A 13,044-nucleotide genomic window follows, 5' to 3' on the forward strand; every position below is an offset into this window, starting at 1 on the left:
TGGTCCAACCCATCAATCCCGCGGATTATCCTTGAGAGATCAAACCGCATGCTGGTGGGTTTAGAAGAACCTAAGCGTTCCTTGTATGTATTGAACAGAACCCCCTCCTTGCCAACATGGTCATGGATTTCCACCTCCCCAACTCTAAGCATGGCAATAGCATTGTGCCTATATCTCTCTGTGGCCAGCGATTGGAAGAGCTTGGTGTTCTCATCAGCAAATCGAAAGTACCTGATAGTACACCTCTTCCTCCAATAATCATTCTGGTATTTGAGTAGGACCTGCAAGTGAGTTTTCAAAATCTTCCTGAAATTTGATTCCTGGACGTATAAGGGTCGTTTATCCTCAAGAGTGTCCATTATGGCCAGAGCCTCATTACTGTTTTGAATCATAATATTAAGCTTTGAAACTCCCTTGCTCCATCGCTTAAGATCATATCTCAGGGTTTTAAGCTTTTTGCATATGCGAGCTGCGGCATTGGGTGCGTGACATGCCTTAGACCAAGAGCTAGCAATAGCCTCCATGAAACCATTATGATTAATCCAAAAATTCTCAAACCGAAAGAGGTTGAACGGGGGGATAGTCGATTCAATTATGACCACGCATGGGATGTGGTCGGACACCGGCTTCCCCAGGGGCAGTACCATCGTGTTAGGATATGATGTACTTGCATATTGCTCCAAGTATATGCCCTTCCTTTCACAGGTAATTCCATAAGTGACTGTGCACGGATGAGCTCGTTAAACCCTTTGGGTGTTGTTCACATATTGATGTGAACTATGGGTGTTAACCACATAAATATGTGAAATATTGATGTTAAATCACATGGCGATGTGAACTAGATTATTGACTCTAGTGCAAGTGGGAGACTGAAGGAAATATGCCCTAGAGGCAATAATAAAGTTATTATTTATTTCCTTAAATCATGATAAATGTTTATTATTCATGCTAGAATTTTATTAATCGGAAACATAATACATGTGTGAATACATAGACAAGCAGAGTGTCACTAGTATGCCTCTACTTGACTAGCTCGTTAATTAAAGATGGTTATGTTTCCTAACCATAGACACGAGTTCTCATTTGATTAATGGGATCACATCATTAGGAGAATGATGTGATTGACTTGACCCATTCCGTTAGCTTAGCACTTGATCGTTTAGTATGTTCCTATTGCTTTCTTCATGACTTATACATGTTCCCATGACTATGAGATTATGCAACTCCCGTTTACCAGAGGAACACTTTGTGTGCTACCAAACATCACAACGTAAATGGGTGATTATAAAGGTGCTCTATAGGTGTGTCCGAAGGTACTTGTTGGGTAAGCGTATTTTGAGATTAGGATTTGTCACTCCGATTGTCAGAGAGGTATCTCTGGGCCCACTCAGTAATGCACATCACTATAAGCCTTGCAAGCATTGCAACTAATGAGTTAGTTGCGGGATGATGTATTATGGAACGAGTAAAGAGACTTACCGGTAACAAGATTGAACTAGGTATTGAGATACCGACGATCGAATCTCGGGCAAGTAACATTCCGATGACAAAGGGAACAACGTATGTTGTTATGCAGTTTGACCGATAAAGATCTTCATAGAATATGTGGGAGCCATTATGAGCATGCAGGTTCCGCTATTGGTTATTGACCGGAGACGTGTCTTGGTCATGTCTACATAGTTCTCGAACCTGTAGGGTCCGCACGCTTAAAGTTTGATGATGGTTATATTATGAGTTTATGTGTTTTGATGTACCTAAGGTAGTTCGGATTCCAGATGAGATCGGTGACATGAAGAGGAGTCTCGAAATGGTTGAGACCTAAATATATTGGACGACTATATTCGGACATCGGAAAGTTTCCGAGTGATTCGGGTATTTTTTGGAGTACCGAGAGTTACGAAATTCATCGGGGAGTATATGGGCCTTATTGGGCTTTAGGGGAAAGAGAGAGGAGAGGCTGGGCGCCCCCCAAGGCCTAGTCTGAATTGGACTAGGGGGAGGGGCTACACCCCCTCCTTCCTTCTCTTCTCTCTCCCCTTTCCTTGACTCCTATTCCTACTACTTGGAAGGGGGGGGGGGAATCCTACTCCCGGTGGGAGTAGGACTCCTCCTAGGGCGCGCCATAGAGAGGGCCGGCCCTCCCCCTCCTCCACTCCTTTATATACGAGGAGGGGGGCACCCCTTGGAGACACAACAATTGATCATTGATCTCTTAGCCGTGTGCGGTGCCCCCCTCCACCATAGTCCTCCTCGATAATATTGTAGCAGTGCTTAGGCGAAGCCCTGCGTCGGTAGAAAACCATCATCGTCACCACACCATTGTGCTGACGGAACTCTCCAAAGCAGGCAAACTTATGATGCGAGTCTAGTTAGAATAGAACCAGTGCACTCTGAAATCCGAACCAACCAATACGCTTCGCTTTCCTCTGCTCGTATAGACTAAGCTCGGCTGGATCGGAGTTCGAGGGACTTCATTGAGCTGAACGTGTGCAAGAACTCGGAGGTGCCGTGTTTTCGGTGCTTGATTGGTCGGACCGTGAAGACGTACGACTACATCAACTGCGTTGTGCTAACGCTTCCGCTTTCGGTCTACAAGGGTACGTGGACACACTCTCCACTCTCGTTGCTATTCATCACCATGATCTTGCGTTTGCGTAGGATTTTTTTTGAAATTACTACGTTCCCCAACAATATCTTGATCTAGTAGAATAAAATTTAGTATGATCTAGCTTTGAGTTTTATGTTGATCCCTATCTACGTAATCGAGTCCGTGAGCTATATATAATAAAGATTAGTTTTGCGTCAAGGGCTTTGCTATCTTGCTATGATCTTGAGGGAGTTAAAGAAAAATAAAGAATAAAACGAAACAAAAAAGATCGTATTGATCTTATGGAGAGTAATGACTTCACATATAAAGAATATGATGAATAAAAGTTGTTGAGAGTTGACAAACATAGTTTTGGTCATCATTGCAATTAATAGTAAGTAATAAAGAAAGAGAGGTTTTCACATATAAATATACTATCTTGGACATCTTCTATGATTGTGAGCACTCATTAAAATATGACATGCTAAAAAGTTGATGTTGGACAAGGAAGACAACATAATGGGTTATGTTTTCTTATATCCAAAATAAAGTATATTGTCATGGATCATCCAACATGTTGAGCTTGTCTTTCCCCCTCATGCTAGACAAACTCTTTGCACCAAGTAGAGATACTACTTATGCTTCCAAACATCCTAAACCCAATTTTGCCACCATACCTACCTATGGATTCAGTAAGATCCTTCACATAAGTTGTCATTGTTTCAAGCAATAAAAATTGCTCTCTAATATTTGACTCTTTCCGGTGTTATGATAAATTGCAATTGCTTCAATGACTGAGATTGTAGTTTGCTAGTTTTCAATGAAGTTTTTGATTCATACTTGACATTGTGAATAGATTGTTACTTTAAGCATAAGAAATCACATGACAATATATATGTTGCTGCTCTAAGAATGATCAAGATGCCCTCATGTCTGTATTTTATTTTATGGACACCTCTATCTCTAAACTTGTGGACATATTTTTCGATATCGGCTTCCGCTTGACGACAAGCGAGGTCTAAGCTTGGAGGGTTTGATACGTCCATTTGGCATCATGCTTTTATATCGACATTTATTGCAATATGGGTTGTTACTACACAATATGTCACAATACTTATGCCTTTTCTCTCTTATTTTACAAGGTTTACATGAAGAGGGGGAATGCCGGCAGCTAGAATTCTAGCCTGGAAAAGGAGCAAATATTAGAGACCTATTCTGCACAACTCCAAATTCCTGAAACCCCATGAGAGTCAGTTTTGGAATATATTAAAAATATTGGGCGAAGAAAGCACCAGAGGAGGGCCACCCACTGTCCACGAGGGTGCGGGCGCGCCCTACCCGCCTGGGCACGCTCCCTGCCTCGTGGGCCACCTGCAAGCCCTCGATGCCCATCTTCTGCCCTGGAAAACATCATGAGGAACCTTTCGGGATGAAGCACCACCGTCTCGAGGCAGAACCTTGGTGGAACCAATCTAGGGCTCTGGCGGAGCTGTTCTGCCGGGGAAACATCCCTCCGGGAGGGGGAAATCGTCATCATCGTCATCACCATCGATCCTGTCATCGGGAGGGGGTCAATGTCCATCAACATCTTCACCAGCACCATCTCCTCTCAAACCCTAGTTCATCTCTTGTATCCGATCTTTGTCTCAAAACCTCAGATTGGTACCTGTGGGTTGCTAGTAGTGTTGATTACTCCTTGTATTGATGCTAGTTGGTTTATTCGGTGAAAGATCATATGTTCAGATCCTTTATGCATATTAATACCCCTCTGATTAAAAACATGATTATGATTTGTGAGTAGTTACATTTGTTCCTGAGGACATGGGAGAAGTCTTGTTATAAGTAGTCAGGTGAATTTGGTATTCGTTTGATATTTTGATGAGATGTATGTTGTCTCTCCTCTAGTGGTGTTATGTGAACGTCGACTACATGACACTTCACCATTGTTTAGGCCTAGAGGAAGGCATTGGGAAGTAATAAGTAGATGATGGGTTGCTAGAGTGACAGAAGCTTAAACCCTAGTTTATGCGTTGCTTCTTAAGGGGCTGATTTGGATCCATATGTTTCATGCTATGGTTAGGTTTACCTTAATTCTTCTTTCATAGTTGCGGATGCTTGCGAGAGGGGTTAATCATAAGTGGGATGCTTGTCCAAGGAAGGGGCAGTACCCAAGCACCGGTTCACCCACATATCAAATTATCAAAGTACCGAACGCGAATCATATGAGCATGATGAAAACCAGCTTGGTGATAATTCCCATGTGTCCTCGGGAGCATTTTCCTTTATATAAGAGTTTGTCTAGGCTTGTCCTTTGCTACATTAGGGATTGGGCCAACTTGCTGCACCTTGTTTACTTTTGTTACTTGTTACTCGTTACCAATTACTTTATCGCAAAACTATCTGTTACCGATAATTTCAGTGCTTGCAGAGAATACCTTACTGAGAACCGCTTGTCATCTCCTTCTGCTCCTTGTTGGGTTCGACACTCTTACTTATCGAAAGGACTATGATAGATCCCCTATACTTCTGGGTCATCACCTTTGCACTTGTGGTAGAAGGTATACCCAATAGTTTCTTTCGGGTATCCTATGAAGACGTACTCATCCGATTTGGGTTCAAGCTTATCAGGCTAAAGCCTTTTGACATAAGTGTCACAACTCCAAACTTTTTAGAAACAACAGCTTAGGTTTTTTGCCAAACCATAGTTCATACGGTGTCATCTCGAAGGATTTAGATGGTGCCCTATTTAACATGAATGCGACTGTATCTAATGCATAACCCCAAAACGATAGTCGTAAACCGGTAAGAGACATCATAGAATGCACCATATCCAATAAAGTACGGTTACGATGTTTGGACACACCATTACACGGTGGTGTTCCAGGTGGCGTGAGTTGTGAAACTATTCCACATTGTTTTAAATGAAGGCCAAACTCATAACTTAAATATTAGCCTCTGCGATCAGATCATAGAAATTTTATTTTCTAGTTACGATGATTCTCCACTTCACTCTGAAATTCTTTGAACTTTTCAGACATTTCATACTTGTGTTTCATTAAATAGGTATACCCATATTTGCTAAAATCATCTATGAGGGTCAGAAAATAACTATACCCGCCGCGTGCCACAACACTCATCGGACCGCATACATCGGTATGTATTATTTCCAATAAGTCATTGGCTTGCTCCATTGTTCCGGAGAATGGAGTTTTAGTCATCTTGCCCATGAGGCATGGTTCGCAAGTATCAAATGATTCATAACCAGCTGATTCCAAAAGCCCATCAACATGGAATTTCTTCATGCGCTTTACACCAATATGAGCTAAACGGCAGTGCCACAAGTATGTTGCACTATCATTATCAACTTTGCATCTTTTGGCATCAATATTACGAATATGTGTATCACTAGAATCGAGTTTCAATAAACCATTAACATTGGCTGTAGGACAATAGAAGGTTTTATTCACGTAAACGGAATAACAATTATTCTCTATCTTCAATGAATAACCGTATTGCGGTAAACACGATCCTATCTTGTTCATGCTCAACGCAAACACCAAATAACATATATTTAGGTTCAACACTAATCTCGAAAGTATAGGGAGTGTGCGATGATGATTATATCAATCTTGGAACCACTTCCAACACACATCGTCACTTCACCCTCAACTAGTCTCCATTTATTTTGCAACTCCTATTTCGAGTTACTAATCTTAGCAACCGGACAGGTATCAAATACCCAGGGGCTACTACGAGCACTAGTAAGGTACGCATCAACAATATGTATATCAAATATACCTTTGTTCACTTTGCCATCCTTCTTATCCGCCAAATATTTGGGGTAGTTCCTCTTCCAGTGACCATTTCCTTTGCAGTAGAAGCACTCAGTTTCAGGATTAGGTCCAGCTTTGGGCTACATCACGGGAGTGACAACTTGCTTGCCATTCTTCTTGAAATTCCTTTTCTTTCCCTTGCCTTTGAAACTAGTGGTCTTGTTAACTATCAACACTTGATGCTCTTTCTTAATTTCTACCTTTGCTGATTTCAGCATAGCAAAAAGCTCGGGAATCATTTTCGTCATCCCTTGCATATTATAGTTCATCAAAAAGTTCTAGTAGCTTGCTGATAGTGACTAGAGAACTCTGTCAATCACTATCTTATCTGGAAGATTAACTTCCACTTGATTCAAGTGATTGTAGTACCCAGACATTCTGAGCACATGCTCACTGGCTGAGCTATTCTCCTCCATCTTGTAGGCAAAGTACTTGTCAGAGGTCTCATACCTCTCAACATGGGCATGAGTCTGAAATACCAATTTCAGCTCTTGGAACATCTCATATGCTCTCTAGCGTTCAAAATGTTTTTGAAGTCCCGGTTCTAAGCCGTAAATCATGGTGCACTAAACTATCATGTAGTCATCATATCGAGCTTGCCAAACGTTCATAACATTTGCATCTGCTCCTGCAATAGGTCTATCACCTAGTGGTGCATTAAGGGCATAATTCTTCTGTGCAGCAATGAGGATAATCCTCAGATCACAGACCCAGTACGCATCATTGCTACTATCATCTTTCAATTTAGTTTTCTCTAGGAACATATCAAAAAACATAGGGGAGTTAGAACGCGAGCTATTGATCTAAAACACAATTTGCAAATACTATCAGGACTAAGTTCATGATAAATTAAGTTCAATTAATCAAATTACTTAAGAACTCCCACTTAGATAGACATCCCTCAAGTCATCAAAATGATTACGTGATCCAAATAAACTAAACCATGTCCGATCATCACGTGAGATGGAGTAGTCATCAATGGTGAACATCTCTATGATCATCATGTCTACTATATGATTCACATTCGACTTTCAGTCTCCAGTGTTCCGAGGCCATGTCTTTACATGCTAGGCTCGTCAAATTTAACCTGAGTATTCCGCATGTGCAAAATTGTCTTGAACCCGTCGTATGTGAATGTAGAGCCTATCACACCCGATCATCACGTGCTGCCTCAGCACGAAGAACTATCGCAACGGTGCATACTCAGGGAGAACACTTATACCTTGAATTTTAGTTAAGGGGTCATCTTATAATGCTACCGCCGTACTAAGCAAAATAAGATGCATAACGATAAACATCACATGCAATCAAAATATGTGATATTATATGGCCATCATCATCTTGTGCTTTTGATCTCCATCTCCAATGCATCGTCTACATTGTCACCGGCTCAACACCTTGATTTTCAGCGTTGCGTAGTCGTCATCTCGCCAACTATTGCTTCTACAACTATCGCTACCGCATAGTGTTAAAGTAAAGCAATTACATGGCGTATGCATTTCATACAATAAAGAGACAACCATAAGGCTCCTGCCAGTTGCCGATAACTTTTATAAAACATGATCATCTCATACAATTACGTATATCACATCATGTCTTGACCATATCACATCACAACATGCCCTGCAAAAACAAGTTAGACGTCCTCTACTTTGTTGTTGCAAGTTTTACGTGGCTGCTACGGGCTTCTAGCAAGAACCGTTTTACCTACGGCACAAAAACCACAATGCTGATTTATCAAGTTTGTTGTTTAAACCTTCAACAAGGACCGACCACAGTCAAATTTGATTCAACTAAATTAGGGGAAACAGACACCCGCGAGCCACCTTTATGCAAAACTAGTTGCATGTCTGTCAGTGGAACCAGTCTCATGAACATGGTCATTGTAACATCCCAAAATTCTAAATTTTGGAATGTTATATTAAGTAAATAGTTTTGATTGTTTGTTTGATTGTTGTGTGAATGATTGAGTGAAACTGAGGGTAATTTGAAACTTTTTGAAAGTTGAATGAGAGGGAATGAAATGACTTTCCTAGACTTTCACTTTGCCTTTTGATATCCATGAATTCAAATTCGTTTCATCACAAAACCCTAGAGTGAAGATGACATGACTTCTTCCATTTGAAATGAGAAGGGATTTAAAAAAAGATTTGAATTCCACCTGAAAGTATTTCAAATTCACAAACTTTATGCAACTCAATGATTTTCAAGAGAGAGGATAAAATGACTTCTTCAATTATATGAAATATGAGTTGGAAGTTAGAAAGAATCAAATTGAAAGTCATTTGGAAGTATTTTGAAGCCCCCTTTCAATTTGGAGTTATTTGGATTTTATTCAAATTATTTTTTACCAAAAATAAAATACATGGAAAAGTGGAGAAAAATAAATTTGAAATCATTTTGGTATTTAAAAAATGATTTTTATTGGGTTTTATTGCAAAAGTAGCGCTGTTTGCTTCATTTAAATTTTTGTTGATTTTGTTTGGACTTGAAAATATGTTCATGTTTTAGGAAATGTTTTTCTGAAAATTTTGATATATCATATTCCTATATGATATTTTATTTTCTATTTATTGTATTTTCTTTAATTCTTTTGTTTGTCCGTGTTAAAAAAAGAGAGGAACCCAGCCTGCCAGGCTCGCGCCAGCCGCCAGCTCAGCCAGCAAACTCGGCCCACAGCCCACTCCCCACACGCGAAGCATTTCGTTTTGGTCGTCCGCACCCTCTCTCACCCACCTCTCCCAGTGACCAGTGGCCCTGCCTCCTTCTTCTCCCCCTTGCCCAAGCTAGAGCGCAAGCAACCGCCGCCGTATCCCGATTTCCTTGGGATCATGATCCCGAGCTTCCCCCTCATGCATGCATATGACCTATAAAACCCCTCGACCCACCTCTCGCGACCCCCTTTAACCCCGATGCCAAACCTCACTGTAGCTCTCGCCCACGTCCTTCGGATCTCGCCGGAGCCGAATACCTGCGTCGTTGCGTACGTCGCCAGTAAGCCTCCCTGAGGCCTCTTCCTTCCCCGGTTGGTTACTCTCCTGGTAGAGCTCTGTTTTGACATGTCCTTGTGCCTCCTCTTCCTCCACAAAAACTTCGCCGAGTTTGTGAGCCCTTGCCGGAGTTCACAGAGCATCCGAGCTCTATTGTTGTCGCCCGCCGCCATCCATCATCCCGAGCTCCACCAACACCACCTATGGGAGCGGCATGAATTACCGCATCCTGCAGACCTCCCCAACACCGCCGACAAGCGTCGGGGCACTTCCGCCACAGACGCCCAAGCAACCTCGCCGTCGACCTCGACCAGCCACGGCTGTAAGCCGCTAGCGCATCCCTCCTCCATTCGATCTATTACAAGGCTAGGATTAGATCGCGAAGGGTTAGTTTTTTTACTTAGTTCGGTTAATCCCTAGTTTTACACCGGTTTAGATCGAACAGAGTCACCTCGGGTTTTCCCTGTTAGCCGCCACTCACCATTTTTCTTAAGGTTCATCCATCCGCCTGCAGCTGCGTAGCGCACACACACCGTAGCCATTAGCTAGCTGCCACGTGGCCGCCGTGCGATCAATAGTTAAATTTTTTCTTTTTCTGTTTCTTTTCTTTTACAGAATTAGTTCCGTTTTTAGAATTGCTATATCTTTTAGGATATTTAATGTTTTTCAGTGATTCCAACTGCATTGTGTCACAAATTTACTGAAGTTTCTGTTTGCGTACTCAGTTTTCAAATTTGAGTAGTTTAAATTTGAATTTGTTAAAATTTGTTCAAATCACTAATTTCATCATATTTTGAGTTTTACAAAGTAATTTTGATTGATTCTTTTTGCTAGAGTTTTGTTATTGTTTTGCCTATCCAGTAGCATATAGTTATTTATTTTTAGTTTACTTTAAATTAGAGTTTTAGGCAAAACAATGTTGTTTTAGTTCTAGTTTTGTTTTAGCCTTTTCTTTATAGATTTAATTGTTTTTACATTATTTATTTTTGTCCCTTTTGACAAATTTAGTTTTGTTTATTTTACTTACAGTATACAATTTTATTCTTATAATAAAAACTTATTTTTGTTAGTTTTGTATGAAAACTTGTATAGGACATAGTTTGAGTTTTATAAAAGCTTTTTATTTGTTTCCTTTTGCTACTAAAGTTTATGAAAAATACTTTCTAATAAATTAGTTGTTTTACATTTTTATTTTCTGTTAACTTATTAGTTTAGTGTTTAATTGCTGTTAAGTTTTTACTTAGTCTAAACTATATTAGATGTTTGTAGCAAAGTCATAGACTTTCGTTAGTAGTTTTTCTTTGTAGTTTTATTTAAAGTTTGTTTGAGTTTTATTATCGAGTTTCTTTGTTGTTTTGATTGTTATTTTGAGTGCTAGAATTTTTTCCTAGGATGTTTGCTTATATGAATGCTATGTCTGTTTAATATAGATTCTCAACGGAGTGACGAATAGTTCTACCAAGTCTTTATTCCGAGAGCGATATAATCTTCATCAAGAAATACCAGGGAAGTTCACTTTGACCATGTTTTTCATACCTATGTTTTATTTGCTTGTAGTAGCACCCTTTCAACAATCCCTCCAGTAGTGTTATTGAATCTTGTAATTGAGTAGAATGCATGAGGTAGGAACCCATCTCCCTGTTACCAAGCCTGGGACGTTATAGATTTAATGCTATGCTATAGTAGATGGGGTTTGGTATGAGTGCACGAGAGTGGTGTGAAGGAGGACTCTACGTCAATGATAACAACTCCATGATGGAATCTGCAAGCACTGCATCTTCAAGGCCTCAAGACTTCAAGACTCGAGACAAGAATTCCATACACACTACTGGGTGAAGGACAGTTGACAAGCGCCCTGGAGAAACCAATGGATGGCCGGAATGCATGTAGAAGCGCCATGACATCTTGTGGAAATCTTCACCCAGACTCAAAGAGACGGAAGAATACTTCATGCCCGGAAGCTTACCTGTGCAACTGCAAGTCACTGTGGGCTCTGGCTTGGTTGACCTTAGTTGTGACTCTGGCTGGGACGGTGCTAGCAGATGTAGAACTACGGTAGGATTGGATGAGCATCAGACAGTGGTCAGAGGAACTCTTCGGAAGACCATGGTTCGGTCGTCTTGTTGTCAAACATCATGAAGTGCGAGAACGTAAAGAGAGGGATCGAATATTGCGGGTAAAGTGTACAAACCTCTGCAGAGGGATAAAACCTAATCAATTAGCCATGTCCCTGGTTATGGACAACTTGAGCATCTGGACTTGGATCTATCTCGGAACTCTCAACACTAGACTGATAACTTAATTGTGGGCAACTTGTGATGATTTGGGCTATGAGACATCGGTTGGTGGAACCATGTCATAGTAGAGAAGTCTGTAGTGAAGACTCCTGATATTCCTTTGATGTAGGGAAAATAAAACCAAGTTTTACGCAAAAATCTCAGACATAGAGCCACATTGCCATATTGCATATAGTATAGTTTTATCATATGTTTCTTCTTACAGTGATCTTGCCGGTACATTCAATGTACTGACCTACACGATTGCAACGTCTCATGTTGGAGACAATTTCTCCGACGAGTGAGTTTCGTTGTTGGGTTATGGTCTACACTCAACTTGTGTAACATCCCAAAATTCTGAATTTTGGAATGTTATATTAAATAGATAGATTTGATTGGTTGTTTGATTGATTGTGTGAAATTGAGTGAAATTCAAAACTTTTTGAAAGTTAAATGAGAGGGAATAAAAGGACTTTCCCAAACTTTCATTTTGCATTCGTGATCTCCGTGAATTCAAATTCTTTTCACCACAAAACCCTGGAGAGAAGATGTCATGACTTCTTCCATTTATTTAAATGACAAGGGGTGTTGAAAATATTTGAATTTCATTTGGAAAATATTTCCAATTTTGGAACTTTATGCAACTCAATGATTTTCACGAGCGAAGATAAAATGACTTCTTCAAAACATATGAAATATGAGTTGGGAGTTTCAAAGAATTAAATTCAATGTTCTTTTGAATTTATTTTCAATTTGGAGTTATTAAGTTTTATTCAAATTATTTTTCTCCAAAAATAAAATATATGGAAAATAGGGTAACAAGATTCCCTACATCAGAAAACTGGAGAGAAATTATTTTGAATTAATTTTGGTATTTTTAAAATGATTTTATTGGGTTTTAAATAGGTCAGTAGCACTGTTTGAATTATTAGAATTTTTGTGTATTTTATTTGAAGCTAGAATAATGTTCATCGTGTTGGAAATCGTTTTCTGAAAATTTTGATATATTATATGCCTATATAATATATTTATTAGTTTCGTTTTATTATTTTTTGTTTTTTTATTAAAAACAAAAAAAAATCTCCCTCCGCCGTCGAACAGGGCCGGCCCAGCTAGCCGGCCAGGTCACGGCCCAGCCTGATGCCCGCGCGCCCCGTCCTCCCGGGCGGGACTCCGCCCGCCGCACGTCGCCGCGCCGACATGGCCGCCGTCCCCACCTCGGACTCCTCGCGCCGCCTCGCCTTGCCCCCTCCTCCAAGCTTCGCGCCTCCCTATATAATCCGGAGCCCCGGGCCCCGCCTCTCTCTCCACTCCCCTCGCCGCCGCACTCACCAACCGCTGCCGCCGCCGACGAGTTT

General features: G+C 40.6%; 1 pseudogene; it reads left to right on the forward strand.

The window, feature by feature from the left end:
- The first annotated feature begins 609 nt into the window (after nucleotides 1-609).
- LOC119338885 overlaps nucleotides 610-13,044 on the forward strand; it is a 25,130-nt pseudogene continuing 12,695 nt past the window's right edge.

This window comes from Triticum dicoccoides, chromosome 7B (genome assembly GCF_002162155.2).
Source record: "Triticum dicoccoides isolate Atlit2015 ecotype Zavitan chromosome 7B, WEW_v2.0, whole genome shotgun sequence".
NCBI lineage: Eukaryota > Viridiplantae > Streptophyta > Magnoliopsida > Poales > Poaceae > Triticum > Triticum dicoccoides.